We start from the raw sequence: 6,171 nt of genomic DNA, 5'->3' as shown, positions 1-6,171 counted from the left end.
GTCCTTTGAACACAGCGCTCTGTGACCCCTGTTCCCAGAACACAGCGCTCTGTGGCCTCCTGTCCCCGGAACAGGACCAGAGTCATTGAGGTTGGAAAAGACTTTCAAGAACCTTGAGTCCACCTGTTGACCCAGCACTGCCTAGCCCAGCTCTAAACCATGTCCCTACGCGTCACATCCACACATTTTTTTGAACACTGTCAGGAGTGGTGATTCCGCCACTCCCCTGGGCAGCCTGTTAAACCAGGTAAACCCAGCCATGGAATTCATCTTAGTGCTATGATTTGATTAGTACTTAACAAAGACAAAGGGTTCAGTAAAGAAAAACAGAACAGAAATATATTTAACTTGTTAACCTTTTGTAATGCTGCTTGATGAGACAAATACCGTAGCAGTTTTCAAAATAAAAGAACTAGGGCATATCTTTATCCCAGTGACAAAACAAAGATTGAAAATGAAAATATTTCTTCTATCATTTTATGCATAATTTTAAATAACTTTTTTTTTCTTTTTTTTTCTTTTTTTTTTGTCCAGTGACATACCATTCATTTTGCCTATTTTGTAAAATTTGGTTTCTGGTAATTCTTTATAGATGGTTTGATGCAAAACAGTAATTAATAAATCTTCCTATTTATTTGCCTAATATGCTACCATATGGACCTCAGATTCCACTTTACTTGTTAGGCAGCCTTGCGCATTCTTTGACTGCCTGTTTTAATCCTGCCTTTAAGTCTCAACATAAATAAAGATAATCCATCCAGAATCTCTTTTCTTCATCTTCTTCCATGTTTAACTTTGTATTTTTATTCTCAATGAGCCAAGTGTACAGACCTACATTTTACAGCCTTGAATGTCATTTTTGCTGAGAACTATAAGTGTTAACCACCAAATTGTATTGAATGTTATATAGCATTTGGCTATTTCATTTCTCTTACGTAAGGCAGAGAGAACAGCACAAAGCCCTCTATAAAACATCTATGCTTATTAACAATGTTTAATTAGCTAGATGAATATAGTTGAGTTCAGAACATGGCCTAACTCATTGCCACACAAATGGGAAGCAAGCACGTGTTGTGTTTTGGGATATGTTTTTCTTTGATTTGTTGAGTGTTGGAGGCAAAAAGCCTCTAAAGATGACATCAGAAGTCATCCAACAGCTTACAGTAGCAATGAGAGGATTATGAGCTACTGTAATCTTTTCAAGTCACTAACACACATAATAGACAAGATGCTTAGAAGTGATGTGACTGCCTTGCAAGTGATATAATCTTCAAATTAAAATGGAAATTTTAAGATAGAGGGCAAAGAGGTATCAAGAAAATCCCACCTTTTGAAGTTACAGTGGAGAAAAGAAGGGGCTGAAGTAAAGAAATGCTGAGTATCTCATCTTCAGTAATCCTTCAGGGATTTATCAGTTTCCAGTGTGAATTTAGGTAGTTGCTAGGAACATCTTCATTCTGCAAAGTGCAGCATCCAAGTCAGGGGTGTGTAGCTATGAGCTCTAATTGATCTGCAAGCATGTACCTCAGTGATTTGAGTGAAATAACACTTTTAGAATCACCGTGTTGTATGTGATTAAAAATCTGATCATCTTAGTTTGATTTTGAAACTTGAAAATAAAAAGAATTTTTAATGTCACACAATATTGTCCATGGTATCTAAAGTGGAAATAAAACACTAATTGTATTTTACTGCTATTAAGTCTATTTTTATGGCCCTCTGATGGCACAGACTAAGTGAAATCTCTTTGGATCAGTAACATTCCTGTTAAATTCATTTGGCTAGAACTTCATGACTTCTACTGTGCTTCCATAGTAAAGAATAAAATTTTTCTCATCTCCAGATGTATTCACGAATTCTTTAAAATATTTCCAGCAGTGGAGTTTCTCTCTTTAAAGTTTGCAACTTACTGGTTAAATAGCAATGCTTTTAGCAAAAACACAATTTTTTTTTGCAAAGGTGCAGCTTGTTTCCCTTTGATTTTGTCCCATGATAAAACAATCAAGTTTCATATACATACATTGGAAAATGCTAAAATTCTTGGATACCAGAAGATTGTTCTTGAATGCAGAGAGAAACATCACAGTGCAAATTCGATGTCCTGTATCAATACAGGTTCTGCAAGAGACAGTACAGCTTGAACAGTCAAATCAAAACAAAACAAAAGAATGTGCAGGATCTTCCTTTTCACCACAGCTAATGCTTGCTTGGAATTAGCTTTGAGTAAGGCTGATCCAGCCTGGACTGTGGCTGGAGTGGGCCTTTCAGTAGTTCAGTTTGCATCTGCAGCAATGGAGGGGAAAAGATAATAAAATAAAATAAATTGCAGTCTCTGTTAACTTAAAGACTTGTACAGAAGTTGAAATCCCACATTTTTTTCCTTAAAGAGGAAAAATGGAGACAGGTATTTCTTGAATGCAACTTTGTTCATTTACAAAGGATGTTTACAATGATTTCTCTCCCCCCCCCCCGCCCATGCTCTTAGGAGGACTATTTTGCTTCGAGCACAGGTTTGTCTTTTCCTCTGCATAATATTTCCTATAGGGCTGGTTTCCATTCAATTTTTAAGATCATGCTTTTGTGGCCATATTTGAGGCGTTTGCTATGGGTTCGTGATTTCTCTCTTTTGCATGCGCATACAGACACACACAACCTAAACATAACTGTTGCATTTGGTATGAGAAACTCCGTAGGTGCCTGTACCATCTGGCCAAGCCACAACAGTGCACAGTTGCATGTGGTCTGGCTCCTGGGTGGCATTTTTGCATTGTTTCAGCCATCGCTAGACAAAGAGGCATTTAATTGCGTCTTCAATGAGCCTGAACAGGAGACAGCTACCAAGAGCTTCACTGGGAAAGGGGGACTGCCCAGCCCCCAGTACTGCAATGTAGAGAAGCAAAGCGAGGAGGGGGACCCAAGCTAAGGTGCTCTCTTAATTAAGTAATGTCAAATTCAGTGGCCATTTTCTCCCTAAGCAGCAGCTGTCTCAGCTGCCAGCTGCTCTCGCTTTTCTGCAGCTGCTCTCTGACCCATGAGACATCGCTGACCTCCCCTTTCGCCCTCTTTGCTGCCCTCACGTACTCCCAGCCTTGGATCACTTTGGAGGAGTTGGGAGGACAGCAGTGGACATAAATCAAGCATCATGAATGGGCTATAAAATTCGTGACTCATGCGCCTCTGTGTGTGTTGGTCTGTAACACAGGGGGACAGGCAGCCAGAAAGGGATGTGAAAAGCCTGACAGAGAAAAAAGACCTCTGCTCAGGTAGGGTCACAGCAAAGGTCAGTGAACTTCCCCGGTGAGAATGAGTGTGCCACCAGATAATGGGAAATGGCAGTGGATGGACCTCCAGGAGGCAGGAGTCGGTTCATTTTGTAAATCAGAACATCAAGGCCAAATTGGAAAACAAAAGCATTGAAATACCACAGAAACCACATAATTTTTACAATGGGGATGATGATGGAGGGCTGTTTAAAAACTATTTCAACAGCAAATCCTAGGCAAAAATCTTTCAGGGTTTGTTATTCTAGGCTGATCTGCTGTTGCAGTCTGTGCTCTTTCCAAAGACTGCAGAGCATAATTACACAAGTTTGCAAATTCCTCAATTAGGGGGCTTGCTGTTCTTTAAATTACACATATATTTAAATTGTTTAATTAATACATGCATCCTTGGCTTCCCTAAGTGAGCAGGGAAACAGCATGCCATTAATTTACAGTTCAGAAATACAGCAAATAAATGGAACTGAGTAACAAAAGGAACCCTGTCTACTAGTTAGAGCAGGAGTCCTTTCCTTACATGCCTCCTTGTTGACCACTACAAAATGAGCACAAGCGTATACTGATATTGTCTCAGTAAGGATGAAAGACAAAAATAGGAATAAATTGTGAATTTATACTCAGATATGAATTTGAATGTGAATTAGATGCTCATAAAATTTTGTAAAGTATCCTAAATTATTAATAACAATTGTACTGAAATCTCATCAAGAAGCAGATGATGACATTTGAGCAGGAGACACTGAAACTAAATCAGCCAGTAATGCTTTGGGATTTTTATACCGTGTCAGTGACAACAGGTACTTGCAAACCCTGCTTAACCAGGTAAACGATGTCTGCAACTCCTTAGGGTTCTTCAAACAGAACTAAGAGACGACTGAAGTGTCTGAAGGTACTTGTCCTGCTTTGCTTGATAGCTTGGTTTGTTGGTGACTTGGAAAAGCAGCAGTGATTTTTCACAGTACAATACCTGCTAGTGATATGGGTCATTAAGGAGTGATTCTGCACATTCAGTAACATTTTGCTTTAAGAAGGTTAAAATAAGCACTTAATGATGTGTCCTTTAAAGATATTTCATTATGTTGGTTGGCAGCTGGTTGCCTATCTTCAGAAGTTGGACATGAATACTGTCACAGCATGAGCTGCATGAATCAGAACACCGCTATTTTCACTTGTTTAAGAAAATAATTATTGTAATCTTTGTGTTTTGCAGGCATCCTAGAAACATTCCTAATTTGCTCTGACAGTGAATTCATGCTTTCTACAAATGGTAGGCTGATACAAGTACTTATCAGTACTGGAGAAATGAAGGTGAGAACTGTCAGAAACACAGATGTCCACGTGCAACTACACTTCAGCAATAGCATGGCATCAAATTCCTTCAGTTAATTTGTCATGCTAAGTGAAACTGCTTATCACACAGCAAACCTGGATCATACATTTTATCTGTTGCTCTTGTCCTATAGTCAGTGGGGCTACTTAGCCACTTTTTGCCAATTAACACTATCATAATGCATCAAGTAGATTAGATTTATATGAATACACTTATTCTGAAAAAATAGGATGTATGCTTTTCTGTTCTGGGAAAACAGAAATCTTCACCTAAACTCTAAGCTTAGGAGATAAAGAATTTTTAAATTACTATTTTTGTTTATTAAAGATGGGGACAGAAGGCCACGGGGAGTAGGACAGTTGCAGAAAATACTGAGATTACAGTTTGGATTTTGAATCACACTTTCTGGGGAGTCATCCTGGCATTCCTGGATGCCAGGAAATCAGAATATTTTGTGCACTAAGATCAGAATAAGCATTGGTGTAGTTTAATTGAAGTTAATGACACTGAAGTACAAAGACAGACAGAATCTCATCCCGCAAAGTTTTAACTGAAATCATAGTCTGTACTTGCCAGCAGTGGGAAGACAGCTGAAATTTAAACAAGGAGTGGGATCCCGGTACAAATGGCTGGATCTTGCAGATCTGTGCTCTGAAGTGTTTTGCAGCTATTCTCCCACACAATAGGCATCTCCCCATGCTCTTTTTGAAATCAACTGCTTATTGACACGAAACAGTAAAAAGCACCTTGCACTGACATTAAGTTAGAGATGTTTTAGTACATAGGATAGTGATCATTCCTCTGTGATACAGTTGAGGCTGCACCTGAAATCCTGTGGTCAATTCTGAGCCCCTCAATGCAAGAAGGACATTGAGGTGCTGGAGCATATCTAGAGAAGGGCAACAGAGCTGGGGAGGGGTCTAGAGCACAACTCTGGAGAGAGGCAGCTGAGGGAGCTGGGGGTGTTTAGCCTGGTGAAAAGGAAGCTCAGGGAGGATCTTACTTTTCTCTACAACTGCCTGAAAGGAGGCTGTAAGCCATGTAGGGATTGATCTCTTCTTCAGATATCAAGTGACAGGACAAGAGGAAATGACCTCAGGTTGTGCCACGGGAGGTTTATATTGGCTATTAGGAAAAAGTTCTTCATGGAAAGGGTTGTAAAGCATTAGAACAGGCTGCCCAGGGAGGTGGTAGAATCACCATCCCTGGAAGTGTTCCAAAAACGTGGATATTGAGGACATGAGGTTTGGTGGTGAACAATTGAGGACGTGGTTTGGTGGTGAACATGGCAGTGGTGCATTGCTGACAGTTGGACTTGATGATCTTAAAGGTCTATTCCAACCTTAGCAACTCTGTGATTCTACATTGACTCTAGGTTTGACAATACCCAGAGAACTTAAGTGCAGTCATCTTTACAGGCACAAGTAGTATCTTTTCTCACTCTCTAACCTATGCAAATAGGAGAAATATAATATGTGCATTAATCACATTTATTTTTATGACAGATCGTTGGTTTCTAATCTTTTCTTTCCAGGAAGACAATCAGCATCCTTCATGTGACAA

This window comes from Pseudopodoces humilis, chromosome 6 (genome assembly GCF_049639895.1).
Source record: "Pseudopodoces humilis isolate 2021_Gansu_Grassland_sample_001 chromosome 6, ASM4963989v1, whole genome shotgun sequence".
Taxonomy (NCBI): Eukaryota; Metazoa; Chordata; class Aves; order Passeriformes; family Paridae; genus Pseudopodoces; species Pseudopodoces humilis.
The sequence above is the reverse complement of the archived record's forward strand: the minus strand, read 5'-3'. Positions refer to the sequence as shown.